The following is a 15,538-nucleotide window of genomic DNA, read 5'->3' on the forward strand; positions in this document are numbered from 1 at the left end:
ATGTGAACATTAACTGAAGCTACTGACCCGTATCTGCATGATTTTGTGCATTTCACTGCTGCCACACGATTGGCTGATTAGATAATTGCATGAATAAGTAGGTGTACAGGTGTTCCTAAATAAGTGCTTAGTGAGTGTATAAACCTTTTAAAGGTTTAAAGGTGCAGTCAAGGCCTCGATATACTTCCTATGAAATAGAAGAATGAACGGGTGTGACGTCATTTAGTACAAAATCTGGCCAAAAAGGTATTTTTTTTCATGTGTATTTTCTTTTACCCTTGAACAGAATGCAGAATGCAGAATGCAGAATGCAGAATGATGTTAAGTTGCCACCAGAGCAGGAGAAAGTGAGTCTGAAAGATTATAAATTATAGACTGCCTACACCAAAACAAAATTCTGATCTATCAAACAATAATCTGTCATAACAGCATATATTGTGTTTCTTGCAGCTATGCACATGCTCTTGATGGATTGTTCCGTGTCTGGAAAGAAGGTACGAATGAGCAATTTTTTTTCTTTCATTTTTCTTTTTTTTTTAGTAATATCTTTTCACACATAGGAAAGAAATGTATATACAGTATGTATATATATTTTGGCCTAAGACTAGAGGAAACTGGATGAATGAACTGTCTGAAAGGATATTGTGCTCTGTCACAATATATGGTATGGAGTGAATTGCAGCAATATTTTGGTGTCGGAAAATATGCATTCCAAAGGCAGCACCTTAAAACTTTCCCACAGCCATTTAGAAGTATGCAGTGACAGAATGTGGGACTGTGCTACTAACTCATCCATCAGGAAAGAGAGAACAGACAAGGGTTAGGGTCATTTGAATTATTCATCAAACACTGTTTGTAAGATCCCCGCCTCATGACCTGCTGTCTTTTCTCACAGAGGGAGTTAGGAAGCTATTCTCTGGAGTCTCTATGGCATCTAGTAGAGGGGCCTTGGTCACTGTGGGGCAGGTAATGTTGGTGTATGACTTTCTAGTTTTGCATAACCATACTTTTGACTTTCAGCATACAGTCTGGTCCATTTTGCAGCTTATTCTTGCCCACTTCGATGGAAGAGACTGACTGAAACGTAATGCAATCAATTTCACTTCTTTTTATTTTACTATCAGAATAACATTAATAGCTGGCATGGAAAAACCAAATAATAGACTTGCATGGAAATTTTTAATTAATTGCACAGTGTAGGTTCAAAATCAGTTGTTCTGAAAACATTAAAAACAATTGGCAGAAATGTGTGTCAAATTTGGAAATAGTGATAATAAGTAAGTACAGTACCAAAATAATAAGTACAGACAAGTGGATATCTAGTTTACTTGATAATCTTTCAAAGATTTGATGCCACTAACCTGGCAAACTTCAGTGATTCGTTCCTTCTTCAAATGCTCATTGTGCACCCCAACTGTCAACAATTGAGTGTAAGCCAGTCAATTAGATTGAAACTCATGATTTCGGATGGTGATTGACCATGGGTTTTGTGAGCAGTATGCATCAGGCGTTAGTGTCTGAGAATGAGACTAATAACTTTGAACTCATAATAGGTTATAATGATTCCTATATAATCAACAGGATAGTCTCCATTCCTTATTAGTGTTTTGTGGTTCTTTCCAGCTCTCCTGTTATGACCAGGCCAAGCAGCTGGTTCTGGGTACTGGTGTGATGACTGAATCTGATAACATTTTCACTCACTTTTTTGCCAGTCTTATTGAGGTGAGTTGTTATAATTTAACCTTAAAGGGATAGTTCACATACAAATTATAATTTTCTCATTTACTCAAACTGCGCTTCATCTTCATGTAGTTGTGTAAAGATGCTGTGGTTGTTAGAGTGACATTTAATGAAGTTTTGCTTCATTTTATGAATGAAGCAAGTTTTTTAATGTTTATGTTGAGATTTTGCTTATCACATTGAGTTAGACGAGGACACTGACGTACTGTCTTACTGGTATAGTGCATTTTATGTATCTTTGACTGCCTCAGAGCATGTGAGTTTCCGCATCCCCCTGTGAACTCTGACCCCAGGTTGGGAACCACTGGAGACATATGGATTACTTTTATGCTGCCTTTATGTCCTTTTTGGACCCCATTGACTTGCATTGTATGGACAAAAACACCTCATACATTCTACAATTTTTTTGTGTTCAGAAGAAGAAAGACAGTCATATGAGTTTTGGATGCCATGTGGGTGAGTCAATGCTGAGCAAATTTTCTTTTTTAGGTGAACTATCCCTTTAACTGTTTTAAAGGGGTCATATTGTACATGTTTTTTTTTTGTTTGTTTTTGTTTTTTAACCATTTAATTTTTCCATAAGGTCCATTTATAATTGTAATCAAGATGTTTTTCCACAGAAAACATAATTTAGTTAATAAATTATGTTTTTGTTTAGGTCATGATATTCCACCTCTGATCCTTAGAATTAAATAGCTATTTTTGCAACTGTACCTTTAAGACTGTAAATGCAATACACCATGTGAAATAAGAAACAACACTATTACTTACAAAATTACTTGCGGGATGCAGATTTGCTGTCGGGTCCTATGTAGGTGGCAAAACTTTCAGTGGACTTTCCCCACATCTTACTCTTATCATTGGCTATGATACATTATGCTCTTTTGTAATTTAGCAATTATAGTGACTAGTCCTCCCTTATTACTTCATTGTGACTATGCAGGCTGAGTAGATGAACACTGACTAGGCATGAGACATTGCTCAGCTATGTTAGAGTAGGCTGGGAGATGTCATAGGTGGGCATGGGGGTGAAAATATCCCTTGCAGTACCTTTTTCATGGTATACTACCTCTAGTACTCAAATAAATTTAACACTTTAGTAATATACAATTTCTGCACAGGGAGGCTGTGCCACTATTCTCTGCCAACTGATGGATAGGATGAAAATCAGAGTGATGAATTTGAAGGGAGAATACAGGGTAAGATCTCGTGTTGGATCCCCTTTGAATTCCTTCTTCATTCTTTTATTTATCATATATTCTTCAGTTGTGACACTGTCGTTTCTGTGGTAGGGGGTGATTCATTGTCTGACTAAAGAAATTCATTCATACTGCTAAACTTGGACCTAAAGCTTTCTACAAGGTGAATAACATGTTCCATTCTGTTATTATTTTGAGTGTTTGTTACACAGGTAGTAACCATGTACTCTGTCTCTGCAGGGTCTTGTCCCAGCTGGAATCCATATGATTCCTCATACTGTAAATACTCATTTTTATCTTTCTGGAACAGCTCATATTGTACGTAGGCATTAGAGTCATCACCTCTACATGAAATCTGACCCCTCCCCGTCTGTTTACCTCAAATGTCCGTGACTGCTACAGTGTCTCAGATGACACGGCAGAGAGCCTGTCCCTCTTTAAAACAAGAAGTAGGACAACTGGCCATTGCCATGCAAGAAAGAGTATTGATTCAGGAGGAGAAAATGCACAAAGTGCTGTTGACAACAATAGTGCATTTGTTGGGGTGTGTCCTTTTTTAACTACCTTTTTGCAGTGGCATGATATTAAAAATGTAAGTTGTCTACATGTGGTAGGAACTTTTATTTTAATTAGGCCTACAGCAATACTAATTAGTGATTTATGATGTTATGATTTTTATGCTATTAGGCTACTATACAGTGATACATGTAATTTGTATAACTTTATGTTTGATTGTGTGTAATATACTTCAAGATATAAATGATTGAGGACCCATTATGACTCCAGAATATAAGACACAGAGTGCTCTACAGGAGGCAGTGCTGCATTGTTAATGTACCTCAATGGTGGAGTGTGTGGAGGGGAAAAGTGTCAGCATAATATTCACGCCACAAATATATAAGTCATAGTTACAGTAATCAGTATTCTGGCCTATATTTATTTATTAGGCTCATTATTTTAATGTTGAATATGTTTCTAAAAACAGTTTTATGGAAGTTGCAATTTTCCAGGTCAAAGATTCATTCTGAATTTTTACAATGTGCAATACATTTTTTTTTTTTTACAAATTGATTCAGATTGTCAAATTGATTTGACAATATCTAAAATTATTTCTGATAAATATTGAAATAAATAAATAAACAGTTTCTCTCATATGGTCTTTTTCCAAGCCATCTACCACCCCATCAGAATACAGATCCAGGTCACACAAGTACACATCTTCAAAGTGTTAATAACCAGTGATAAGTCAACACAAGGTTCTGCAAGGGCAGATTATGGTCTTGCGAGGTCCCTGGGCACCAGCTTTTTTGCAGGCTCATTCTTGTTGCAACTGCGAGAAGCAATTTCAAAATAATGAGAAATTACATCACAAATAAAATTTCAAGATATAAAGTCGCAATGGGGCAATTACAATTATGAAGACACCCTTGGTGTGTAATAAGGTGCAATAAGGTGTTCAGAGGGCACTGTTAATGCTGAGAAGCAGTGGCATGTCCAGACATTTTTGACTGGGGTGGCCTGTGTGGGGCACAGACTCATCGAAGGGTGGCATAAAGCGAAACTCATCATCCCTGATAATAATAATAAAAACAGATTTAATAAAGATTTGTGCATTTTCAGGAATTTCAACGGTCTAATGTTATTTAGATAAATAATTGTTTGTTATTAAATAAAACACAGAAGACTCCAAATAGCATGTATTTTTTAAATGTTGTATTTTCCCCAGTATCATTTTTATGTACGTAGTGTCTCTTGAAACTGCATAAATGTAATGGACACTGCTAATATGGTCACTGTCTCTTGAAGAACACTGCATCATGTAACATTGAATAATACTATTCAGCTGTTTATTTTGAGAAAATAGAAGATATTGAACATATCTTATCATAGGCCTACACAAAATGAATGTGCATGGATTTCAGTTATTTTGTTCTCAATATAGCCATAAATTGGGACTCCCACAGTTAATTAGATTATTTCATTAAATGTTGCTTTTTAAAAAAAGAATATGTTTATATTTTTCCATCGTTTTGAATTCAGTTACGACAATCGCAATTAGGGTTGCCACTTTTGAAGTTTTAAAATAAGGGACACTTAAATGCTTTCACATTTTGAAAGTGCAAATTGAGATTTATAGTGAAAAGGGACTTAAATATGAATCTGTTTCTCACCCACACCTATCACATTGCTTCAGAAGACATGGAAATGCTTTGTAAGGACCTACTGTAATCTGCAGAAGAAAGTGATACACATCTGGGATGGCATGATGGTGAGTAAATAATGAGAACATTTTCATTTTTGGGTGAACTACCCCTTTAAATGAAGAATGTGATAGTGATGTGTGATATTTTACTCTCTTGGTCGCTAAAGTATTGAAATGCACAAAGAGTAATGTGTAATTTATATTGATCTTTTGAACATACTGAATATCAAACTGGTCATTGCTGCATTAAGACATTTTAATGGAAACCATGCTTTTCATGTAGTCTTCAAGTATGTGACGTTTTGATATTTCCGACCCCAATAGCACCATTTACAGTATGTGCTTTTCTTTGCGTTTTCCATTCCCAGCCCTGCAACTTTGCCAAAGTATGTGAATTGAACTGTTTCCTTTTACAGCGACCTCTGTGGGATACGGCTACACTGTTTCCCCATTTGAAGCAATTGAGTGGAACATTGACATATACTGTGAGAGATATTTGAGAGACAACAATATACTAGAACAATATACATCTATGTACAGTAATTTCAGTGCTCACTGTCATTCGCTATCCTTGGTAAGTTATTAATTTTATACTCTGAAGACTCTTCATGTGAATTCATGATGGTAGTAGGGACTATCTATTGACATCTATCATTTTAACATTGAGCTAGCCTAATTATTTTTGCTATACCCTAACCATACAACTACCCCTAAAGCATAACAGAAACATTTGGACTTTTTAGATCTGAATTAATTAAAGCAAAGTTTTATTATCCTTTATTATGCAGTTTTCCTCAGGAGGACTGTTGGGAGGTCCCCACAATGTCAAAGATTTCTCCTGCATGCATTCTCAAAAAATAATAATAAAATAAAATAAATAAATAAACAAAAAACCCACATCCATCATATAGAACTGCTCATTTTCTTTATCATACTACTTACAATTGTGAAGAAAACATAATTAACTCCTATATTTAGATATCCTTGTTATTCTCAAGACTTCCTTCAGTAAAAAGAGCAGTTATCTTATCTGTCTTGCATGGGTTTTAAAGCATAATTTCCCACAAAACCACAAAACAAACTCCCTCAGTCATAGTATTGACTGCATTTTTAATTTCACCTCTTTGAGGGTACTCATAGAAAAAGATTATTGCTAAGAGGTTGCTCTTTCATAGCACACGGGGCATAAAAATAGTGCACAAAATGTAATTGCTTAAAAACATGAGTATGAAGCTATTACATGAATATGGATTGCATAGCTCATATAATTTGGTCTCTGAACAATTTGATGTGAAATGTTTGTGTTCATGTTGAAATCTCTGACTTTTTATTACAGACTTTGGTATCTTGGAAAATCAGTGTGCGGCTTGAGACATTGCTGAGATCTCTTCTAAAACTCTAGAGGACACACATGTGAAGTTACTGGGTCTTTTATTCTAAGGAGAGGTTACGCAAGAGTCTCCATTTGTTCTATTCAATCTCATATGGTTTCTTTGGGAAACACTTCAAGAGATATTCATTTGGGAATTTTCTTTCTTTGTGAGTAATGGACCTTTTCCTATCTCCTATCATTTAAGTGCTGTACCATTTAAACAGACACAGCTGAATAACACCAGTGGCATGTTTCTGTTCTCAACAGTGTTGGGGTCTTGCTGCTGACTGTGATCCAGGAGAACTTCACAGCTCTGCTGAAAGATGTCTCTTCACCAGACATGGAAATCTGTACAAGTCAGAGGAGCAAATAGAGGCTTGAATTGACAGTGCTCTGCACACATTTTGTTTTCCATTCCAGTCCAGAACTGGTCCATTTTAGGTGGCAAAATGTCTCCTTCACCCGTCCTGGTATAGCCAACTGACTGGCAGAGGAAACATGAAAAGGCTGTTAGGTGTTTGGATAAAGCCAATGATAATCAAAAACCTGACAGTGGTGTTTTTCTCTTCAAAAGAACCAGACTCAAACCCCTTTTAAAACTGAGTGAAAAAGTTGGCTATGGCTACTCTTTGCCTACACTTTTACCTGGCCCTAAAAATGTGTTCAGATCTCAGATCCACTTTCTACTCACACTACTGTATTTTGGAATTCGAACCACTTGAATATTATAGTAATTCTATTCTAACATTCTATTTATATAATATTACCATATTTTAATATATAGTAATACATTTCAGTTGCAAAGTCTTTACATTGCGACATTTTCACATAAAACTGTGTTGTCTGTGTTGGCAATATACAGTATATACAGAAATCTCATCTCCCCTTGTGTTTTTTTGCAACCTGTTCTCATAGAATCACCGTACAATAAGCCTACCTGCAGTTTTGCAAAGTTTTTTTTACTTGGCTCATTGTACGTATCATGTCAGTTTCCTGGTGAAATGAACACTAGAGGCACTACAACAACAATGACTTTTATTCACTTTTACACAAATCATGAGTAAAACAGATTCATAAACACTTACTTTTCCTCATACAATTATATCGTATGACATTTAAACACGTTCATGAATTTTAACCTTTGCATTACATAACCTACTACATTTATAAGCTTGTTCAAGAGTGATCAAATTTGTGTGGTTTGCGATGCAAAGGATGGGGGTACACTGGCATCTCAGACTCATTATTTTTGGTGGGGCACAAACAATCACTTGCCTTACCCAAAATGATGCCAAGCACAAACATATCTAATAATTTTAACTCAGCACAAAAGACCAGTAAACATTAGCGGGAGGGCGCATATGTAAACGCGTTCAGCGGGAGAAGCTGATGTAAACACGGAGATGGTGCGCAACAACAAAATGCATCCCTGTAGCGCATGAACATAGAGTAACAACGTTTTGCCTCCTTCACTCCTTTCACATGGTTGCTTCATCAATTACCTCTTTCATCTCAAATTTGCTTTGTATGACACTATTGGTTAAGTTTAGGTTTAAAGTTTAGGGTAGGGAGTGGACATCAGTTTTGTTGACTTAAACTCAACAGAGCAATAACCTTAACTTCATCTGTCAGCACTAGGGATGGTACAATATATTGAATTTCAATATATCGCGAATCAATAAAAACGACGAAGCATTGTTTTCTGTCCAAGTGTTCATAAATGAAATGACTCGTCAAACATCATAATCTCTCAATCACTTGATTTTATCCCTACTACACTTTTTTCTATAGTGTTTACAGGGTTCGCATAAGGTCCTTGAAGTGCTTAAAGTGCTTGAATTTAGCTTTTTAAAATGTAAGTACTGGAATACCTGTAAAATCGCCTTGTTTTGTTGAAAATTGCTTGAGATTAAAACAGACCATTACTTCTGTGTAATGTGTGACCATCAAAGATGACATCCCACACTCTACTTTTATTGAATAATGTATCTTTTAATATCCTTTCTGTTCTTGACAGTCAAATATAAAAGTAAAAAGAAACATTAATTTAAACAACAAATAGCATGGATCCACTAAAAAAAAAAAAAAAAGAACTTCTCTCTTGTTAATGAATGAACAGAAATACCTGTGTGAGTCTTTGAGATGTGCATTAAACTCTTAAAGTGACAGTACAATTTAGCATGATTTAAAAGTAATAACAACAGTTTACATTCATGTGTATAACAAAATATATGTAAACGTTGTTATTACTTCCAAATCGCACACATTATTTCAAACATATCAGCTCATATCATTATTATATATACAATTTCAAGAAATAATATGAATTGATAGAATGTAGAATTTTTATATTTTTAAAAAGTTAAAATGTGATTATAATAATCAAGACAAACAAATTATTAAAAAAAAATAATATACACTTCCACAAAGTTTCACTGTTCCGTTCTATTGCTTGTTGTGCACCTGATCAACCTAAATGTAGTCCAATATCTTTGAAGGTGTAACACCAACCCATCTATCCTGTAGGCACGCTTCAGCGTCACCAGAGTATTGACAACACCTGTGACTCATTAGAGACTACAATTACCCTCAGTATATAAGACTCTGATCTTTAGAGAAACTTTGAAGTATTGAGCATTTGCACCATTCTAAGCCTGTCCTAGTTCTATGCTTTTTGGTTGGATTCCTGTGTATGAAGTTTGCCTGTATTTTGGACCTTTCTTCCTTCTGATCTTGGATTTGTTTGCTCATGTTTCTGACTTTCTTTTGTGACCTTGCAACTGTTTTACTCATCACGATTCTTGGATTATCCTTTGTGTTATCTACACTTGAAGTTTCAAATAAATGATCTGGCTCTGCACATGGGTCTCAACTTGTTTTCATTACAGAAGTCTTATTTGTTTTTTTTTGTTTGTTTTTTTTTTCTTGTAGTAAAAAGTATATAAGGGACTCTATTTAAACTTTGAGCATTTAAATTGTGTACAAGTAACTTTATTTGATGAGAAACTATAATGTGCATTTTGCGCAAGCATTTAAAAAAAAAATAAACACAATTTCCTGCCATACTTTGTCATTTAAGTGTTATCATATTGAGATAATATCAAATCGTGAACATCATATCGAACCGAATCGTGAGATAACCATATCGTCCCATCCCAAGTCAGCGCCACAGTGGTCATTTCACCTCGGAACTGCTACGACACATGTAAGGAACCACATAATATAATTTTACACAAATTTTGCCACAGTCACGTATTTTTCATGAAAATACATGAAAAATATTCCATTTTGGCCATTGCATGTCATCATTACTTCTGCATGGTTTTCTGTAATGGGCAAAAATAACTGGAATTACACAAATGTCAAAATAAAGTGAATCTGAACTTATTGCAAACTGTATTTTCACCCAATCCGCTCTCACTCCGGAGGCGTGAAATATTGCTGCTTGTGCAAGAGCCAAGCACGTTACAGGAGGATGCCAAAAGCAGCCTTTCGTGTAAATTTCTGACGCATCCAGAAAGCACATTGCTTTCAATGAAAAATGTTCGGCGTCAAAGACTGATGCGACGGGCATCATATTTTTATCATTGTGAAATTGTATGTTGGGGTACAATTTTGTGATTCTAACATATGTTGGGGTATGCTTTTCATTATGTTTGAGATCAGCCACATTTATTCACAATGGTAATGTTTAATCAGCAACATTTATTAGTTTGCAGTGGTTATATTTGAATCCATTGTTTTCTGTACAGATTCTGCTTTGCTGAAGTGACCTTTTCGGTTCCAGGTGAATTCCATGTCTTCCGATCGCTTTGTGTGAAGAACAGACCCAAATGTAAGCTTTCATTCCACAATCGTGGCCCCCAGCGTCCGCAGTAACACACATCCCGCTCTCGACTTATTCTAACACAACAGGCTTGTTCGAGATGAGCAAAATCTGCATAGCACCGATCACCGGTGATCACCGTGAGGTGCATGCCGGTTAGAAATGTGATCGAGTGTGGTCCGACTTGCTCTGATGTCATGCTGACGTATGCCAAAAAAGTCTCGAGATGGCGAGGCGGCTGTGCCAGGCGGGGCAGTCGGGCGCAGCTGCTCTACCCCAACTGCGCTGACTAAAGGCTGATGATGGGAAACAACTTGCTGACGACACAGCTTAATGCTCATTGGCTTAAGCAACCATGATGTTTTGTTCTCTTCTAAACTGTTTGGTTTTGTTATCTCTAATATCATGTTTTGTGTATAATTTATATGTGAATATTCCCAACACTCTGACAGTGCGATCTCTGTATGGGATATGTGATTATCATATTTCTGAAATATCTAAGATACGAGTCTAAACTTAAAATGGATGGAAAGACACGTCTTATTGGCTAAATTAAATAACAGGTACATTGAGTGTCTTTTCATCATATTTAACAGAATTTTTTTATATCCACTTTATCAGCAACAGCGCATGAACGTGAGTTCTGTGATATCTGCCTTTAATCTAGAAGGTGACTGGTCCACTACAAGAAGTGAGAACTGTCTGACTTTTCTTTTTTTTTTTTTTTCACCCAATTTGGAATGCCCAATTCCCAATCTGCTTTTTAAGTTCTCGTGGTCGCATAGTGATTCGCCTCAATCCGGGTGGCAGAGGACGAATCACAGCTGCCTCTGCGTCTGAGACCGTCAACCCACGCATCTTATCATGTGGCTTGTTGAGTGCGTTGCCACGGAGACATAGCGCGTGTGGAGGCTTCACGCCATCCACCGCGGCATCCACGCTCAACTCACCACGCGCCCCACCAAGAACGAACCACATTATAGCAACCACGAGGAGGTTACCCCATGTGACTCTACTCTCCCTAGCAACCGGGCCAATTTGGTTGCTTAGGAGACCTGGCTGGAGTCACTCAGCACGCCCTGAGATTCGAACTAGCGAACTAACAAGCTCCAGAGGTGGTAGCCAGCATCTTTACCACTGTTTACTCTGGTCTACTTAAAAGGTGAGGCATTTGGCATCTCGAACAAGCCTATTCAAAAATTGCCGCCACGAGAAGGCATCAGCGACGTCAAATGTCATGTCTTTTGACCGATTACGATGAACTCAAGTTCAGATGTATCTTTTGAATGAGATGTGTGACCAGTATTTGATGATGCTGCTGCTTTCACAGAGAGGGAAGATTTTCAGCAATTCAAATCTTTAGTTTCTCTCTGTTCCTCACACAGTGCCCTCACTCACACAGATATGCGCGCACGGATGAGTTAGGGGCTGTTCACACCAATGTAATGTACAGTGTGGGTCAGTTAATCCAAAAAAGTAATTAATTACTAATTACCTTTGCTATATTGTAATTATATTATTGTACTAATTACTTTGTATGAAAAGTAGTTCAATTACTAATTTGTAATTACTTTTCTAAAACCCATATCAGCTTTGACCAGATGGACAATAAAAGGATAGACATCAAATTATTCTTTTAATTCTTTCAAATAAATCCTATAACATCAAATAAATTATTCTTGAACTGCTCTTAAATGGTTTCTAAATGGTTAATAAAATCTGTAACTCAAAATCGATCACTCTCTTTATAATTTCTTCTCCAAGTAAGTACATTGGTTGCAAAAGGTTATATTGCATATAACATGTCACATGAAGTCCTCTTTGACACCTGAAATTTCAGAACATTGAATCTTAGTGACACCTGTGCTAAAAAACAAGCTAGACACAGTGCAACATATGAAACAGAATGCAGGTATCTGGAGGAGCATTTTTAAACACTGAAGCTCTTTTTAACTTGACATGGTGTCTAAAATCTGTCAGTCCTGCACAAAACTCAAAAGAAACAGCAAGATGTGCTGCAGCAGTCAAAGACATCCATCTAGTGCGTGATTACATCAGAAAACACACACAGTGCAGACGTGCACAAAAATGCGTTCAGTGTGAACAGCCCCTGTGTCAAGTGCTTGCTAATCTACTGTTCCTCACTCCAGTCCGGTAGGTGGCAGTAATGCATCTGCAAGCTGGTTTGCCAACCGCCAAACAAACCAAAAGAAGTAGAAGAAGAAGTGTCAAGTGCTTTAGTAGGTACCTGTGCTTCGGATCTGCATTTGTCTTCTTATCTGATTGCATTTGTCATAAACTCGTAGTAATGAGGATATTTGCATTTAGTAAAACAGTCACTAGTATCTTCCAACATCTAGCATAGTAGCTAGAGCTCACGTGCGCAGGCATATTGCCAATGCATTTAAAGGGGCCGCGTTCAATTAGAAAAATAAATTTTATCAATAGACATTAAATTTCGATTTTATATAGAATTGTTGTATAGAACTGCTGAAAGTCTTTACAGTATGTAACGCAAGTACATCATAAGCAACTGTAATTAAATTACTAAAAAATAAAGAGTAATCCCTGCACTTTTTCAAGGAAAAAGTAATTTAATTACAGTAATTCTTTACTTTGTAACACATTACACACAACACAGGTAATGTAACCACAATAATATATTTATAAGTATAATAAAACATATTGCTGTTAAACACACTATCCGAAGATTGACAGAGATGCCTCCCTTTTAGAGACTGCCTTGCTGCGTGCATCGGAAACAGATGCCAGAGGGTACTTTTGGCATCTGTACACTGACGCGCTTGGCTCTTGCACAAGCAGCAGTATTTGACACCTCGGGAGTGAGAAAGGGTTGTTTCACTACCTCCCGAGATGGCCTCGAGATTGGTACACTTTAACCATTATCTCTTCCATGAGCACTTTACCCAGTCCTACTAATTCACAATATGTATTGTTTTTTCTTGGAAAAAAAAAAATCTTATTCTTTCACCACTGTGTCTCACTTTCATCTCTGCTTGTACTTCTTCAACCCTCAGGGGTCAACGGACGTGCCTGCATGTCCTGCTGGATTTTTTCCTCATAACAGTGGAAACAACTTAAAATACTCCATCATATTTGGGCATACAGATAAGACATCATTAGAGACTATAAAGAGTCTACTTTTATTTGTGTACATTCACAATAACAACAAAACCTTGTGCTTTTGTAAAATAAAGAAATTAAACAGGGTGCGCTTTCAGCCGTCTCTCTCTCTGCGAGCATCTTTCTGAAACACGTCACAAAAATGAACTGAAATTCTGCGAATACCTATCACACAAACATGAAACATATGTCTAAAGAAAGCTTAAAATGTCTACTTTTAAATAAAACAATTCAAATTTAAACAAATATTCTCCTGCAGTGTAATCTGTATTAAACAAAGCGATGTACAGTTTCTCCTGGCTCAGCTAATTATCCCTAATCTGATCCCACCCACGCGCAGAGGGCGCTATTCATACGGTAATGTGCTGAGGCGATCAATGCAAATGGTAAACACCCCCAAGGCAAGTTTATATATATATATATATATATATATATATATATATATATATATATATATATATATAATATATTTTAAAATGCAATTTATTCCTGTGATGTAAAGCTGAATTTTCAGCATCATTACTCCAGTCTTCACATGATCCTTCAGAAATCATTGTAATATGATGATTTGCTGCTCAAGAAATATTTATTATTATTATCAATGTTGAAAAACGTCATGGTTACTGGTGTAACCTCCGTTCCCTGATGGAGGGAATGAGACGTTGGTGTCGATGTAGTGACACTAGGGGTCACTCTTGGGAGCCCGAGACACCTCTGGTCTTTGATAAAAGGCCAATGAAAATTGGCGAGTGGTATTTGCATGCCACTCCCCCGAACATACGGGTATAAAAGGAGCTGGTATGCAACCACTCATTCAGGTTTTACGCTGAGGAGCCGATATAAGGTCCGGCCATTTCAGCAGGTAGTTCAGCGTTGTGGCAGGAGGGACCAACGTCTCGTTCCCTCCATCAGGGAACGGAGGTTACACCAGTAACCATGACGTTCCCTATCTGTCACTCACTCGACGTTGGTGTCGATGTAGTGACACTAGGGGTCCCTATACAAAACGCCACAAGGCTGAACTGTGTTACGTGAACTGGCGGTGTGTGGTGGGCAGACTTGCTGTGTGCCTCATAGCCAGCACACCAGGTCGACACATAACCTCCCCCAACACAGTTATGAGTGTCGAACGGCCCTTTTTGGGGACAAGTCGACTACCCAGAGATAGAGACAGGCTTAACCCAGTCATGGCCTCTTTCCCCTTCTCTTTTTCCACTCCCTAAAAAAGAAGGGGGATTATCCGACTGGGCCGCCAGGTCTAGTCGGGGGGTGTCCCTCCCAAGGGGAGGACACCGCGGAGACCACACCTCGCCCCAAGAGAGGGGGGGATATTTAAGTGGAAGAATACATCACATGGTCTTTCCAACCATGTGGAGAGCCTTCAAGGTAGATCCTACCCAATGGGGAAGGAGTTACTACAACATGGAGACTGAGGGGCTCTGCCCAAGGAAGACGCAGTTTGCCAGTAGGGAAACGAACTAGCGGAAGATATAGATCGCATGGGGTTAGCGTTACAGGGAACCGCCACATGCGGAGCACCTACCCCAGAACCGGGCTCTTAGTTAGCGCGTGTACTGGGCCGGCAGCGAGTCTCTCCGAAAACTCGACTGCCACAGGGCTCAGAGGAAGTCAACCAGGGAACAACTTTTGTGAACACTACTGGGAATTAACAGCGCACGTCTTCAGCTCAAAAGGAGGTGGAAGGCGCTATGTGCAAGCGATACACCCAGCCAGCTATCCCGGGCTTATCCGCTTGTGTTGCGTGCCACTACCTGGGACCAAACCGGTTCCACCCGGAGGTTGTAGAACCTTGCAAAGGTGTTGGGTGTTGCCCAGCCCGCTGCTCTGCAATGTCTGTTAGAGAGGCACCTCTGGCCAGGGCCCAAGAAGCCGCTACACCACAGGTAGAATGGGCTCGTAGCCCTACGGGGGGCGGCATGTTTTTGGGCAAGACATGCCATAGTTATGGCGTCAATGAGCCAGTGGGCGATCCTCTGCTTGGAGACAGCGCTTCCTTTCCGCTGTGCACCAAAGCAGACAAAGAGCTGCTCAGA

General features: G+C 38.1%; 1 pseudogene; it reads left to right on the top strand.

Moving 5' to 3' along the window:
- The first annotated feature begins 287 nt into the window (after nt 1-287).
- LOC127450600 (mitochondrial dicarboxylate carrier-like) lies at nt 288-3,291 on the top strand (annotated as a pseudogene).
- Nucleotides 3,292-15,538: the final 12,247 nt, after the last annotated feature.

This window comes from Myxocyprinus asiaticus, chromosome 13, assembly GCF_019703515.2.
Source record: "Myxocyprinus asiaticus isolate MX2 ecotype Aquarium Trade chromosome 13, UBuf_Myxa_2, whole genome shotgun sequence".
NCBI lineage: Eukaryota > Metazoa > Chordata > Actinopteri > Cypriniformes > Catostomidae > Myxocyprinus > Myxocyprinus asiaticus.